This window comes from Balaenoptera physalus, assembly GCF_965194825.1.
Source record: "Balaenoptera physalus genome assembly, chromosome: 4".
Taxonomy (NCBI): domain Eukaryota; kingdom Metazoa; phylum Chordata; class Mammalia; order Artiodactyla; family Balaenopteridae; genus Balaenoptera; species Balaenoptera physalus.
This window is the reverse complement of record NC_138891.1, coordinates 119,166,217-119,183,893: the sequence shown is the minus strand read 5'-3', so window position 1 is coordinate 119,183,893 and position 17,677 is coordinate 119,166,217. Positions and strand designations below refer to the sequence as shown.

At 33.9% G+C, this 17,677-nt stretch overlaps 1 protein-coding gene across 2 annotated transcripts in view; it reads right to left on the bottom strand.

Moving 5' to 3' along the window:
* LOC309660105 (uncharacterized protein) overlaps positions 1 to 17,677 on the bottom strand; it is a 224,422-nt gene that overhangs the window by 19,605 nt on the left and 187,140 nt on the right. For both annotated transcript variants that reach the window (XR_014263137.1, XM_082460655.1), the window contains one exon: positions 1,832 to 17,677. This exon is cut by the window's right edge and continues 15,602 nt beyond it. The gene's annotated coding sequence lies outside the window, so the exon portion shown is untranslated. The remainder of the gene's footprint in view (positions 1 to 1,831) is intronic.

The following is a 17,677-nucleotide window of genomic DNA, read 5'->3' as shown; positions in this document are numbered from 1 at the left end:
AGAACTAGAACTTTAATGCGCTTGCAATCCCCAAGCAGCATTTAGGAAGAGATCTTGGGGAGGGGGAAATACATTACTGAGAGATCAAGCATTTTCTAACATAGCAGATCAAAGTAGATTTAAAGAGATTGAACACTTCGTTTTACTGACAAATTTTGGATGTTTATTTGAGAGAAAGACTAGATTATGGGTGCTATATTTTCTCTTTACATCCAAATTGTTGTGTGTATGGAATTTTGTGACTCTTCTAGTCCAGAGATAACCAGGTGAAAATATAATGGAAAAAATTCTGATTCAAATTTGCACAAAAATATACAATTGTAAGAAATACACTTAGAACATATTTATGGGTCCTATAAGAAAACTTGGATATATGGAGAAACATACTGTTGTTATATGACCAATATTATAAATTAGTCATTAAATCATCTATATATGGTAAGGTAAATGGAAGTATTGATGGATTACTGGGTATTATTTCAATACTCTGTGCAAATTATATTTGTTAGTACTTCATCAAGAAAATTGCAATTACCTTCTTGAACAAGATTACCCTCTACATTTTTTTTTCATTTCCTATTTTTGTATTCTCTTTCTCATTTCTAATTTATTATTTTTTCTTTTTACCCTTTGCATAAAATTAAATGGATTTTTCCTTAGAAAAAAAGATTCAGTTCTAATTCACTTGTTGATTTTACATTTCTCTAATTCAATTAAATTTGTGTTGCTTCTGTTCCTAACCCTTGTTTCTTTGGTTTATTGCAGTCTACTTAAGTTCTTTATGTAAATATTTGATTCATTTACATTTATTTTTAATGTAGAAAGGCTAAAGCTTATGAATCTGTCTCTTAGAACAGCTTTGGTAATACACCTCTGCTGAAACATTGTGCTATAATGTTAGTAGATCTCTAACGTCTACAGCTATGATTTTATTTTTTAATTTGTCCCAACAGTTACTTAGGCAAATGGTGTGTTTATTTAATGTTGTTTTTGTTTTATTGTTTGTTTTTAGTATTTGGGAGGATAGTTTTATTTTTTAGCACTGTATAATTGTGACCATATGTTATTTCTGTGATTTCTTATTTATCATTTATTTGTTCTTGAATAATACTGACCTATTTTGGTAAATAAGGCACAAATGCTTGAAAAAAAGTGTAGTTTCTGTTTGTAGGGTAGAGGTATTTATAGATATCAGTTATTAACTTTCCCTTTTATTTCCTTAATTTTAGTTATTTAAATGATGCAATTTGGGACTTCCCTGGCAGTCCAGTGGTTAAGACTTCCCCTTCCAACGCAGTGGGTGCAGTTCGATCCCTGGTCAGGGAGCTAAGATTCCACATGCCTCACCACCAAAATACCAAAACAGAAAACAGAAAAAACATTGTAACAAATTCAATAAAGACTTTAAAATGGTCCACATCAAAAAAATCTTTAAAAAAAAATAAATGATGCAATTCTTCTGTAGTGATTTGGTAGTTATACATCATGTTTATGTTTTACATTATTTTATATTTCCCTTAAAATGTCCACATACATTCTTCATACCTTATACTTGTGTCATTATCAAAGCCAAGAATGAAGCAAAATAGTTGGCTACTCCCTGCTAAGATGAAAATCTTGCTATATGTTCCCTTTTATAATCCTCCCACTCTTCCTTCCACTCCCATGCCCACATTTATCTTTCTAATTTTTGTCAATATAATCTATATTTTAATACCAACTCATTGTTGTTTAATTTTAAAAAACATTTAAGTACTTTATTCTGCCAATGGTTTTCACATTTTCACTCAGTTTTCTGAAAAGCATATTACCAACAATTGTATAATCTTACCTTTATGTTCCTTCACTGCTGTATTCTTATCCCTGCACAACGACTGGAACATCACGTACTCTCAGGAATTCTGGTTAAGGAACTAACACAGTAGAACAGGGGAGAGAAGATAAGAACCCAAACAAGTAAAATTTAAACCCGCATAATAAACATTGCTTCTGTAAGTGCATGTTACCAGAACCATGTTACCACCAAGATTATGGTAATTCCATAGAGTGGATTTCACCTTGATAACCCCATCTCTGCCATGGTCAAAAACACAGGCAACACACAAATCCATACAAATGGGATGAACACTTTACTATTTCCCATGTGCTCAGACTCTTGGAATGTGAGGTGCCTACACTAACTTCATTGTCATTAGCCCTTTTAATGGATTCACCTGTAAGTAAACATTGGTCTCAAACTTGGCTACACATTGTAATAACATGGGGAGATTCTTAAAAGATCTTAATGACCTAGCTACTCACCAGATCAATTAAATCAAAATCACTCTGGTTGAGACCCAGCTGTCAGTATTTTCTAAAGCTTCTCATGTGACTACAGAATGCAGCCAAGAATAAGAATATAAGAGACTTAATGGAATCTGAACACTCAGTCCAGTTTTGCCTGTGGATATAACACAACCCAAGCTTTATTGGACACTTAAAAGTGATCCTGGGAAACAGAACTTTGTTCTGGAATAGGATAATCACATCAAAATGATAAAAAAGCACTTGTATCATTGCAATAACTGTTTCATCATTTTTAACATGCAGATGAATGGAGAGTCCAGCTGTATTTTGGGGTAAGAGGGGAGACAACAAAAGGGTTCCTCAGAGTTGATCAGACAGCTCAGTTAAAACCAACATGGAAAAACAGACTATAACCCACTTTTTAAAAATTAAGAGTTTTGTTTCAAAATTTGGTTTGGGCTCTATTCCACACACAAACACACAAAAAAAGTCGAAGTTACAGCCCTGACATTGAGGTCCTACAATCTTTTCCGTTATTTTTAGGCAGATTACCACATAGATATTTCCTAATTTTATAAGCCTCAGATATTTGAGTTCAGAATATGGGCCAGATTATTTTATTTTGAAGGCTGCCTGAGTAGAGTCAAGGAAATAGTCCCTCTGGAAATGTCTTTTGAACATTGTTACCATAACTAATATAATGCTTGACTTGAGATAAGAAACAGAAAAAACAAACAAACAAAAACAAAATCCATGCAAACTTTTGGTGGTATTTTATATATACATCTTCCTAAACACATTGTTAGGTAATATTTTAGCAGAACTGTTCAAGCTATAGTTAGCATTACTTTACAAGGGAAAGAGCCAATTAGCTGTTTTATATAAGATGACAATCTTTATTTTATTGTTACTTTTTTAAATTTAAAATTTGTTTGACAGCATCAATCAATTTATTTGTTATTTTTTCTTCCAGCTTTATTGAGGTATAATTGACAAATAAAACTGTAAATATGTAAAGTGTACAATGTGATGATTTGATATACATATACCTTGAGAAATTATTACTACTATCAGGTTAATGAACACATTCATCACCTCATATATTTAACAGTTTTTTTTGTGTGTAATGAGAACAGTTAAGATCTACACTCTTAGTAAATCAAGTATATGACACAGTATTATTAACTGTAGTCACCATGCTGTACATTAGAATCGATCAATTTAATAGTTAACATACTCAGATATCTTAGGAAAGTGAAAACATCTACAGATAAGAGTGAGTTAAATTAGCTTCATGGAGCTATAACTTCTCATTATTTTTGGTCTATTCACTGCTAGGTAATATCTATTCATTTTTTTGTTTGTGTCGTTGTTTAGAAATATGTTGTTAGGGCTTCCCTGGTGGCACAGTGGTTGAGAATCCACCTATCAATGCAGGGGACACGGGTTGAAGCCCTGGTCTGGGAAGATCCCACATGCCGTGGAGCAACTAAGCCCGTGTGCCACAACTACTGAGCCTGCGCTCTAGAGCCCACGAGCCACAACTACTGAAGCCCACACGCCACAACTACTGAAGCCTGTGCGCCTAGAGCCCGTGCTCCGCAACAAAAGAAGCCACCGTAATGAGAAGCCTGCATACCACAATGAAGAGTAGGCCCCGCTCGCTGCAACTAAAAAGAAAGCCTGCACGCAGCAAGGAAGACCCAATGCAGCCAAAAATAAATAAATATATAAATTTATTTAAAAAATATGCTGTTAAAAATATGCCCAATGCACTTGTCAGACAGCAGCCTTAATTATATTTTAAGAATGTTTTCTTTGTAATAGAATCTGGATTTCCCAAGATATACAGCTTGATTGAAAAATACTGAGCAGAATATAAGATCCTTGGACTCTCATCTTACTGAAAAATAATCAAGAAGATAATGTGAATTAAATGCCTTCTATAGTGACTTTCATATAGTCCAGTGGTTCTCAAATGGGACCCCTGGAGGAGCACCATCAGCATATTTGGGAATTTTAGAAATGCAAATTCTCAGACTCCGCCCAGCCCTACTGCATCAGAAACTCTGAGGATGGGGCCAAAGTCTGTTTTAACACGCCTCCTCTGTGATTCTGTTACACTCTAAAGTTTGAGGATCTCTAAAACAGTAGAGTGCAAAAAACAAAAAAGCAATAGAATAAACACAAAATAACAAAAGCTATGTCTCCTCTACCATCTTTTTGTTTTATCTTGTTTAGAAAATAATTTGTATTAAAACATAGTATTTGCCCAGGAAATTTGTTTTTATGTCCAGCAGAATTAATCAGGGTACCTATCATTCTATTATATTTTTCCATTACATGTCAAAGATTCATGACTGGTTTTCAACATCTTTTAATGTACATTAATTCCTTAAATTTGCTTTCAAAAATTCTTTCAAGCAGCAGAGTGTTAGGTTTCACATGTGCTTACTTCCCTCATTGAGATAATGTTACTATAATGATCTCACTTATATGTTGCATAATTAGATCTAATATCTCTCTAATGAGATACACCATGTTATTTGGAACCAGATGCTCTATCATGGATAGCAAAGGACACTCTACACTAAAATTTCCAAGACATTCAAGAATAATATAAGTAGTCATTTCATACAAATTATTTTTTCCTTCTTTCTTTGAGAATTTAGTTGTTTCTAGATGGATATTAACATTCAGAATAATTCAAAAGACTAGGGGAGTCACCTGGCTTTGGCACAAAACATAGTGTATAACAATTATTTGTTGGAAGAATCAAGACTGGGTTTCAGTTATTAAAAATAAAAGTTTACTGAGAACATAGACCACATTGCTCTAATATCCTTGCATTTGTGCATTTACAGTATATGTTAAATTTTATGATATTATAGTTTAAGAAAGAATTTTTTCATATGAAGAATATATCTATTAAGAAAGAGCTACATGTAGGCTTAAGAATGTGGTAGTCATTTTTTCAGTACCTGCTTATGTATGTTCAATAAATAGGAGATGGAAATAAGTACATTATCTCTATGGAGCTTGCTTAATTGGTTATTCACTCATATTAAAATACCTATGGGCATATTTAACATACAAAAATGAATACACAGAAGACATATGTAGATACACAAACTAAACTGCATGGAGGCATAGCTACTAATATATGTTCAGTGGTATTTTCATCTCTCTGCTGAGGGTAAATATGTAACTATCTAAACTGTATTTGCTTGTTAATGAAACCAGAGCATGCAGCGTCTTATGAAAGTGTGGTGAATTAACGGCTAAGACGACCTCACCTTCCTGCAGCCTTCTGAGTCTCTACAGAAGAGGAAATTAAGGGAGACAAACTGTGATGCTCTGGGACTCCCTTGATTCTGCCTGTCACCGTTTTAAGCTGGCTCAAAGCCTCAGGGGAGTCTGGCTGTTCCAGCCTTCCTCAGCCAGCCAGAAGGTAACGGCCCACTGCTTTTATTCATTACCCTGAATGTAATGCACTAAATTTAACAAGTAACACACTCAGCAGGAATTTATTGGGCCTTTTGCAGCATGATTGCAAGGTAGGTTATGGATATGGATTCCAATTACTGTTGACACCCAGATAAGAACAAAGCCTGTATATAATTATTAGTCAAAGTTGATATTTTAGGAAAATGACAATAATAAAGAAAGAGACAAACAAACATTTCTATACTATTTGAAGCAAATATTCCCGGGTTGAAAGAACTCTTCCTGGTTACACAATAGGAGCATTCCAATTAAAGAGAATAGCAATAATAAAATAGCAACATAGAGGCAAAGTGGTCCTATAAAGCAACAATTTTCACATAAAAATAGCCGTGTGGAGCACATGTACAGTAGAGAGAAGACTAACAAATTCCAAACATAGACTTCTGTGCACTATGTAAACAAATGGTCAACTTTAAATAAGGATTTAATATTTTAAGGAGAAAAAATAATCCATTTAATATTATTTCAGATGGTAACTATAGATCTATTAAAATGTGGCAGGAGGAGTGATTGTAAAAAGATATGGTGTTACACTTTTATGTCTATAACACTGGAGTTACCTGATGATGAAAATTCAATATTGTTGGCACATAGATATTTATGATGTCAAAGTCTTTGGGCTGCAATAAGAAGATGGGAGAAGCTAGAATTTTTACTCACTTTGGGCAAGGGCTTGTTGTTGTTATTTTTAATTTTATTTATAAAGGCTATGGGAACACGATAAATGTAAAGGCATAGGAGAAAGGGAACCTGATATTATTTTATCAGACTGTATGTGAATGAAATATGTTGAAAAATATAAGGCACATGAAAACAAAGGGAGCATCACTTTCTCTGTTATTAACCCAAATGACCAACTTAAATTATTGAAATAAGAGGCAACATGCATTGCTGTTAAAGGCTTGAACCCTCACATTACACAGAATCATATCCTAGCTTTAATAATTACTAGCACTCTGACCTTGAGCCACTAATTTAGTCTCTCTTAGGCTGTGTGCCCAAGTGTAAAATAGGAATGATTATAGTAACTACCTGTGTTGTTATATTGACAATACTGTATTATATACTTCAAAGTTGCTAAGAAACTAGATCTTAAAGGTTCTTACCACAGAAAAGAAATGCTGATCATGGGACACATTGGCGGTGTTAGCTAATGCTATGGTGGAAAGCATATAGCAATATATAAATGTATGAAATCAACATGTTGTACGCCTTAAACTTATATTTACAATGTTATATGTTAATTATATCTCAATAAAAATAATCTGGTAAATTATTTAATATAGTTCTAATCACAAAATAAACACTCAATAAATATTAGCAAATTTTGTTATTTTGTATTATTTTAATCAACTCAGCATCAAGAATCATTAAACCAGGAAACAAATACCATCATAATCTTTCTTTTACACCTGGATATGCTTCAGTACAAATCTGAGCTCAAATATTTAGATGGGAAAAAGGGATATTTTATTCCTCTCCTGATTAGTTTAGAGTTAAGGATCATAATTTCATGGCAAAGCCTTGTCATGTAACTGTGAAGTTAAAGTGCATTTCTGATACTCAGCATGCTAAGGTGTGACGCTGGTCTAATGATAGCTGCCGTTGAGGGCAGACGGTAAAATCGGAGGAAATATACGTGTATGTATATGTCCATGATCTATAGATGGACCCTTGTATTTAATTATCACTGCAATGAGATCTTGGTAGATCCCATCATATCCCCATTACTTAGCAAATGAAATGAAGGATGAAACACGTCAATTGGTCTTTTCAAACATGTTAATTGGTCTTTTTAATAGCAAGAGCCTCACTCACCATAGATCAAAGTGACCATAAGTCAGTGTTCATTCTACTATAGTAACCTCCCTTGGTAGGTGAGAAGATAAAGGTGGATCACTGACAAACTGTATTTGTGTGAGTGTGTGTGTGTGTGTGTGTGTGTGTGTGTGTGTGCGTGTGTGTGTGTATGAAAAAAGCATGTGCTCTTGGTAGTTAGTACAGAGTTTGGGTTAAACAGAGAGCAGGTAATGAAAATCATCTATGTTAAGCCATGGTTTTCTCTGACTTTCCTAAGAATGTCATGGAACTTACCTATTTAAGGCCTTAAATAATTGAAATATTGAGATAAAATTATCTACAGAAGTGTAAAGAGGGACTTCTATCTCAATGTCATCTACTGATGCTTCAGGGGAATCAGTGTTCATAAGGCCCATAACGCCAAAGAAAGCAGTTAAGTAACATGAATTCCATCAACCTTCAGGGAATCCCAGCATAACAATGGAATGATTACTTAAACTGAACAATTTAAGCAAAACTACCAATCAAAGAGTACTATAGTATACATATGAGGCTTAATATGTTTACCATCGAATTCTATCACTACCCCAGAACAGTTTTTATTCTACAATATAGAGGATTCACATGCAAAAACTATTCATATAACTTAAAATAGAGACCAAGACTTCTCAATCAGAGAAACACAAATAATACAATATGACTTTAAAAATAATTAAGATGAAATAAAATATTTTAAGTAACTCATGAGTTACTTAAATGAGTTACTTAAATGTTTACATTGAAGGAAATTCATTCATTCATTCATTCATTCATTCACTCATTTATTCAACAATGTTACATTAACTGCCCTCTCTTGGCCAGTTCTGTGCTAACTCTGAGGATACAGCACTGAATCAGACAGTGCCACTTCCCTTATAGTAATGGAGAAAGATATGAAATAATCATATAGTTACAATTTTAATGAGGATGTTGACTGCAGTGGAAGTCTATATTAGGATTTAAATCTGCTCTTGGACAGCGGGTCATAAGGGTATCATCGGAAAATAACTTCACATGCGCTAATGCACTCAATCCTACACCAAACCAATGAAATCAGTACTACTACAGTCATCCCATTCACAAATGAACAGAGGAAAGAAAGGTACTAAATATCTTAAATCATAGAGTCAGTAAGGGTTTGATGCAAAATACAAACACAGACCATCTTGTCTTAGATTCTTCTCTTTACTATACCATAGAAGTTCATGTGCATTTGTGAAGGGATAATGAAAACACACTCCAGATAGAAAGAAATGCATATAGGATGAACCAGAGCAGCACTGTCCAACAGAAATGTGAGCCACATACATATGATAATTTTCTAGTAGCCATGTTAACAAAAAGTAAAAAGAGGTTGGTACAGTACTCTGGAAAAATGATTTGACAGCTTCTCATAAATCAAAATATGCAAATACTATATGACTGATGGACTCAAGCGTTTACCCTAGATAAATTACAACGTACATTAACACAAAAACATTCACAGGAATGTTTATGGCAGCTTTATTTATAATAGCAAAGACTAGAACCAATCCAAGCGTGCCTCAATGGGTGAGTAGTTAAACAAAGTGTGGTACCTCCATACCATGGAATGCTACTTGGCAATAAAGAGGGATGAACTATTGATGTATGTGACAATTTGGATCAACCTTCAGAGAATTATTCTAAGGGAATAAAAACAATTCCCAAAAGAAATATCTTGTAGGATTCCATTTACTTAACATTCTTGACACACCAAAATTACAGAAATGGAGAACAAACTAGTGGTTGCTAGAGGTTAGGGCCAGGGCGGGGGTGGGGGGTGGGGGGGGGATGGAGCACAGGAATGGGGTAGTTGTGGTTATAAAAGCACAACACAAAGAATCTTTGAGATAAAGGTACTGTTCTGAATCTCGATGTGGTGGTGGAAATATGTATTTACAAATGTGATAAAATTGCATAGAACTAAACACACACACACATAAATACAATTAAAATTAGGGACATCTGAATAAGATGTATCATTGTCAATAGATATGGTGACAATAGATCTGCAAGATGTCACCATTGGGTAAAAGTGAGTAAAGGGAACACAGGATTTCTCTGTATTGTTTCTTCAACTGCATGAAATCTAGAATTATCTCAAAATAAAAATGTTAATTAAAAGAAAAGACACAGATTAAGTTTATTTTATTTTATTTAAGCCAATATATCCAAAATATTTTCATTTCAACCTATTAAACAATATAAAAATTCGTGAGATATTTTACTTTTTTTCATACTGTCCGTTTAAACTGGCCACATTCCAAATGCTCAGTAGCTACATGTGGTTAGTGGCTACCATATTGGACAGCACCGGTGTAGGGAATACAAAGACAAGAAGTGAATATAAGGTTTAAGAGGTAGGCATGGTTCAGGTTATGGAGATAGCACTTGTAATAAAATCCAGAGTCTTTGCAATGGTCTACAAAGCCCGATGTTACAGCCACCTGCACTGCTTTCTCCCTCTCTCATTCTCCTCAGCCATGCTGGAGCCCTTGCTGTTCCTGGGAAATTCCACGCATGCTCTGACCTCACCTTGCTCTTGCTGTTTTTCTGCGTGGAACCCTCACCCCAGGAGATCACTTTGACTTGCTTCCACACTGTCTCTGCTCAGATCTCTGTCAAAAGGTCTTTCCTGACTTATAAAAGAGCAAATTCCTCTCTTCTCCAAAACTATCACCCATTCCACTGCTTTAATTTTCTTGATGTTACTTATACCATCTGACATTCTATGTACTTACTTGTTTATTGTCAGTTTTCCACAGAACCTGGAACAGTGCCTGGCACACAGAATACATAGAGTGAATATTTGCTGAATGAATTGTTTGATGATGCTTAACTCTCTCACAGTTCTCAAATAAACTGCCTGCCTCAGGTAAAATCTACATTTTCCTTGAATTCAAAAACTGACTTAATAAATTTCAGAATAAATTTCAGAAACAGGGTAAAGTTTCCTGAGTTTTAAAAGTACAAAGTACAGAAGCAATCTGTTGACATTCCAATAAGATCAATAACATATTTTTAATACAAAGATTAAGCTTTCAGCTAAATTTTTTCTAAGATTGCCACTTATTTTAGAGAACTCATTTCTGATATAAGATTATTTTATTTATATTTTGTTCCTGTATTCATGATAAATTTATTTACATCTTGCCTCAAAATTCACTTTTCTTTTTTTCTCTTTTTTGGCATATGTGCTGACGAAGTGAGCATAAAATTCACTTTTCTACGAAGTAAGTTTTATTCAGAAATTCTGAAAAATGGTATTCACTATTCCAGAAAATGCTGTCGAAGACCTCCTAATGCTCTGGGCCTTCCATGACATATCACCTTCTTAGAGATGCATTCTCCAATAACTGCAATCAGAATTTCTTTCTCTCTAGCACTTCCATTATTGCAGGAGATATGTCCCTTAATTCAACACCTTTCCCAGTCTACTTATATCAAAGATATTGATGAAAATGTTCTCTCTCCAGGAAGGCAGAAACTATCTTTTTTTCTCTCTGTCACTAGCATAAAACTTTACACTTCTCGGTTGGACTTAGATAAATATTTGATGAATTGAATGAATTCTGTTTTGTTTTAATAACGTGTGCATATATCTAGTGTAAAATACGTGGTAGGCAAACATTGTATAAGATACCTCTCAAACACAAATTCACACCACACAGTAATTTTTCCAGAAGAGAACTAATAGTTCTTAAGCTCCTATGATACATTAAAGATTTTACATGTGATCTCATTTAGTTCCCTTAATATATAGATTATTATTATTATTAACTTTGTATCTAAGAAGAAATGGAAGCTCAGAAAGAACACATAACTTTTACAAGGTCTAATGGCTGTTAAATGTCAGGATTCTCCTTGTCTGCAGAACCCTCAAGGCCAAAGTATTATTTCACACTTTATAGTAGGGATCAAATACTTCAACATAGAGAGATGGGTTTGGAGACCTTTGGAGGCTTTTGGGGTGATACGAGGTATATATTTTGTTACCAGTTACCCAAAGTTTCTGGGACCCCAAGGAAGACATTAATAAATTAGGGATTATCTAGAGAAATGCAACCAAGATATGTTGAGCTCCTAAAACTATATTTTATGTAAGATTAAGGAATTGAAGTCTTTTCTCCAAGAAAATAGTAAATGATACTGCATGATAAGGATTTGGCCTTACCTAAAGAGAGGTCTGACCTTTGTACCTGGCTCCTGGGAGGTAACCTCTGAACCCTTGGAAATTCCCAAGTGGTAGAAGTATCTATTATTCATGGTGGACCTTTTAGACAACCTGGTAAATAAATCAATCAATCATGCATATATAATAAAGCCCCAATAAAAACTGTGTATGTTGAAGCTCACATGAGCTTCTCCTGTTGGCAATATATCATGTGTGTTGTCACACATCATTACTTAGAAGGGAAACACATTCTAAGGACAATGGAAGCTTTCACGTGGAACCCTCCCAGTCTCCGCGTGTGTCTCTTCTTTTGGCTGATTTTCAGTACCATGTCCCTGTAATAACTGAAACTGTAAGTATAGTAGATTTAATTTATTTCTGTGAGCTGCTCTAGTGAATTATCAAACCTGAAGGTAGGTTTGAGAAACCCTGAACTTTCAGAAGGAAGGGTGGTCTTGTGTGGATTCTTCCCTTTAACTTTGTAGTTGGCCCCTAACTCCTTGTAGTTAAGCTATAAAATCTTGGGCAGACTGGAAGATCATACCAGTCTGGAAGACCATACCCTTTACTCTGTGTAGATGTATAACAATAATACAATAATTTTAGAGATCCTTGAAGATGGATTATAGCATATTAAAAATTTGTGAAGAGGAGGGGCATGAAAAATGACCTTAAATTTTCAAAGTATTGTCATGTAGACATATTTGATATTGTTAGAAAATATTTGGCTCAGTGTAGGAAAGAACTTTCTAAAAATTAGATCTATCCAAAGATATCTTTAACTGCCTATGAAAGCAGTAAACTCTCTACCTTTGAATATGTTAATTCCCACTGTAGAGTGCTATAAGCCAGATGGATTATTAAGGGATTCTGGCCTCAGACAACAGTGGGTAATTTTTAAGACACCTTCAAACTCTAAGATTCTGCCATTTTATGGTCTATATTTCTTCAAAATAGCAACTAATTGAACCAAGATTACATATTTAATAGGGCAAGTTCTTCAATTTGGCTCTTACAAAACCTGTTAATTTTGTTTTGCTTAAAAATACCAGAAAAAAAAGAATGCCCTAGGATAGAACATTTAAATTTATAAAGTGCTGACTCAATCTTCCCATATAAGTTTCTGTCATTATCAGGATAAATTAAGGACTACTCACTTTTAAATATTAATGGAAATTATCTTTTTTCTGAAAAACATTTCTATCATCACCAATACAGAATTTTAGTGATGTACCACAAGAACTGATATTCGGTTGCAAATGAATCAAACTCCAGAAAAGCTTTTTTCAAATGAATCATAAGTGAATATAAACAAAATGTAAAACTGTCACACAAGAACATAAACTACACACTTAACAACAATTTAATTTAATGCAAAATATATTTACTTGCATTTCATGAAACATTTTTTCACATTATGATATCCCAATAAATGTCACATCCACAGCTTATGAAAAATGCCTCCTGAGGTTTCATGAGTAATTGCCATTTCTTTACACTCAACTGAATTTTAGGTTCTTGAGTAAAACTCTCAGAGTATGGGTTTTATTGAACAAATAGAAACTAACTTGTTCCTTGATATAAGGAATATTACATTTCACACATTTCTGTTAATATTCTGATCAGCACAAAGCGTTGTCAGAACAAGCAACACAAAAGCACTTTACTAAAGGGAGCTAATTTCATGGACCTGATAATGTTATGAAATATAAAATAAAATAATAAGAATCCGGCCATATGAGAAGTGTAATAATCCCTGGTCCAACGTAGCTCAGAATATCTTATTGCTATTGCTCTGTAGACCCTATAAGTTTGGGGTTGCCTCGGGCTATCCTTGCCTATTTTCACAATAACATCATTGTTTTCTTCTAAAGGCTCAGACTGCTCCAGGTTCCTAACTGTGATAAGTAAGATATGATATAAAATAATAATTTAAAAATTATATATTAGATTAAGTATCTTAATTAAAACAGAAAATTCTTTTAAAAATTGGTAACAATGATATAACAAAGCAATATGTCTCTTTTCTTACTTTGGGGGCAAAAGCAGTAGGAAGAATAGAAGTTTAAGAAGTGGGTCATAGACTCCCATATTTCATTTTGTAAATTTATATAACTTCTTGGAAAAATCTCTCTAATTCTTGACATGGAATTAAAATAGATTCAGGGAACCTTAGAACTTGAAGAAAATTCATTAATGTAATCCAGTTCTCAGAGTCTAAGTAAGATTTTCTCCCAGCTTCAAAATAGAATATGGGTCTAATTTTAGTGGTGTATTATTGAAAAATTGGAGTATTTTATATGTGATAGCATAGCTTTGAACTCAAAGCATCCATACCAATGGAAAACTAGCTATAACTTATCCCCAATAAATATATAAAGGAAAGATATATCCTCTTCATATCTGGCAAGGAATATGAGATTAAAGCACTGTCAATAATGAGCTAACTATAAATTAACTCTATCTAATTTTCCAGTTTTTTTTCATAAGAGGAATCAAAAAGACAACCACAGAGGTGGCTATTTAAAAAGCCATACATTTCTGAAAGTCCATAAACAGTCACATGCTTTTATTTGTATTCCCAAGAATACACACATACTTCTGTTTTTAAATGACAATTAACACTTCATATAACGTCTTCACATTTTTATCTCAACTCTGCACTCCTCAGGATCGTGACAGAGTTGTACCATCCTCTTGGAGCAGGCTAGAATGGTTCACGTGCTCCACCACAAGACAGTTCTGATGCTTTGAATTGTCCCTGTAATTTAGCCCATACTGATCTTCTCTAAATTTCTTATAAAGTTAAAGGTCACCACAAAAGTCTAGTTCTAATGCAATATTCCTCATTCCTTTCTGAGAATGAACTAGAATTATTTTATATTGAAGAAGGTCTACATATGTACCTTGTGTTTGTTCAAGGCTACTTCCCCTGGAATTTCTCCAGAATTTAATCCAATTTCAGACATACAAGTGGAATAATCCATAGTTTGATATTCACTAGGGTAAAGGTGCTCAAACCTGCTCAGTTGATGGAATCCCTGGAGATTAAGGTACTCTTTTTGAAATATCATAAAATAATGTTATATTAAATTCTAACATATGAGTTTGAAATATTTGATTCCTGGATGATGCAACCATAATTAAATACTTAGAAAATCACAAACTTCCTCCCACTTAGTCACAATAAAGACAGGTTTTCTATGTGCCTCCTGGTGGGATGGATACAATACCATTTGCAAACAAATCTTATTAAAAAAAAGGAAAAGAATCTGAATGTAGCATTTCAGTGAAGCACTTGGTTTACAGGAAACACCAGTAAAGAAGAACATGACTAATGACACTTTAGGGATGAAATCAGCAAAATCCAGAATGAGAAAGACACTAAAGGGTAACTGATTCTGTTTCATCAACAAATAAATTGCAAAGAACTGAAAGTAGAGGAACTTATATATTGAAAGAGACTTTGGACACATGTCAACAAAATGCCATGAGTAGCCCATGTCTGCATCCTCATTCAAACAAATTAACGTTTAAAAAATGAGACAATCAGGAAACTTCGTACACTTATGGGATATTTGATGATATTAGGGAACTATTGTAAATATTTGTAGCGTAATAGTGATACTGTGCTTTAAAAAAGGCAGTGCTCTACTTTTAGAGACACATACTGAAATATTTATAAATGCCTGCCTATTATATGATGGATGAGCTTGCTTCAGAATAATCCAGGAAATTAGAAATGAGTGAATGGTGGGTACAGATGAAACCAGATTGGCCATACATTGATAAAAGTTGAATAGTTGGGTGTATATCCAAAGAAAGTGAAATCATTATCTCAAAGAGATATCTGCAGCCCCATGTTCATTGCAGCATTATTTACAAATAGCCAAAACATGGAAACAACCTAAGTATCCACTGATGGATAAATGGATAAAGGAAATGTGGTGTGCATGTATATGTTTGTGTGTGTATACATAATATATGTATATATAATATAGTGGAATATTATTCAGCCATAAAAAATAAGGAATCCTGTCGTTTGTGACAACCTGGGTGAACCTTGAGGGCACTGTGCAAAATGAAGTAAGTCAGATAGAGAAAGACAAATACTATATGATCTCACTTATATATGGAATCTAAATCAAAAACGAACCTATAGAAACAAATTGTAGGTTGATGGTGGCCAGGAGCTGGGGAGTTGGGGAAATGAGTGATGATGATCAAAGGGTACAAATTGCCAGTTATAAGATGAATGAGTTCTGGAGATGTAAAGTACAGCATGGTGACTGCAGTCGACAACACTATATCGAACACCTGAAATTTGCTGGGAGTAGATCTTAAATGTTCTTCCCACAAAAAACGGTAACTATTTAACTATGTGAGGTGATGGATGTGTTAAACTAACCTTATTGTGATAATCATTTCACCATATACAACACAATGTTACATGTTAAATGTATCTCAATGCAGCTGGAAAAAAGATGTCAATTTTCCCCCTCCTCTCTAATAAATCATTCAATAATTGAACCTCTATGGGGGATGAGCATTTAGAGGTTCATTATGCTATTCTCTCTAATTTGTATACCTTTGGAATTTTCCATAATAGAAGTTCTTTTTAAAAGAAAGCTGATTACCTAAAATATATTTTCATTAATATTAGAATGAGCAGAAAACCAAAAGAAAATGTAGCAAAAAATACATATGGAAGAGTTTACTGAAACAGAAAATACAACTCATTCAGTAATATTTGGGGATTGGGGGGCTTCTGACCAGGGTTTGGTTTGAGGTATTCCATTGTTAAACTGTATCTTCTAGAACAAAGGGCCGTCAAGAATCAGAAGAGGATAACTACCACAAAACCAATATATTTGAATTATGTGCTAATAGAAGCACAGAGAAAAAGATTAAGATTAGCTAAAAGGTTGAAAGGAACACTCTCATTCTTACCTAATTTCACAGACCAAACACTTAGTCATATTTTTATACAAGTACGGAAAACTTTATAGATTGAAGAGCATGCACAAAGGATACTAGAAGGTAAATAATTTAAAAAGCACTTTTATGGTATTTAAAACAGCATATATTAGCCTTTTCTCCTAAATACTGAGTGATTAAACCTAAGCTGTGTATTCATCTCTTTCAGAGTCTATATTTTTTTTTTCAGTAATTTCTTTTAGATTGATGTCCATTTTGGTGTCTGGTCATTCAAACCGTTGTCAATATTTTGCCTGTTATTCTACTAGCATTGTCTAACTGGTCCTGAGGAGTATTGTTAGTAGCCCAACACTATAAGACATCCATGTTACTAATTTAATCTGAGCATTTGCCTCAAAGCTTGAGTGAAAACTTTAGCTTTTGTTGGCCCAGCCCTGGTCTTGAACTCATCGGAGTATATTTGTTAGAATTACAGTCAAATTGAACCCACTATTCAATCAGTAATTGAACTATGCTCCTAAGATGCTTTTTGTTCAACACTGAAGGAAAATAACACAGCTTGACCCTTGTGAAGTGTTATGAAGATCTGCAGTCAAGTGGAGACTTCTTTTATTCCGGTTGGAGTATTTTTGTTGCTATTTTAACCTTGAGCTGGGCAGAATCATGAATAGCTACATAAAATTCCTTTATCTTTGTTGTTTCCACGTTAAGAGGCCTTATTAACACAAAGGCATTCAAATTGGATTGAGTCTGTAGCTAAACATTTAATTTTAATGCTTATAAAAACTTAAACTAAGAGGATAATAGCTACCATTTACTGAGTATGTATTTTAACGAAACACCGATCTAAGGGCTTTACATACAGCATTACATTTATATACTTTTTCATTATTTATTGGCATTCCAAGAGAT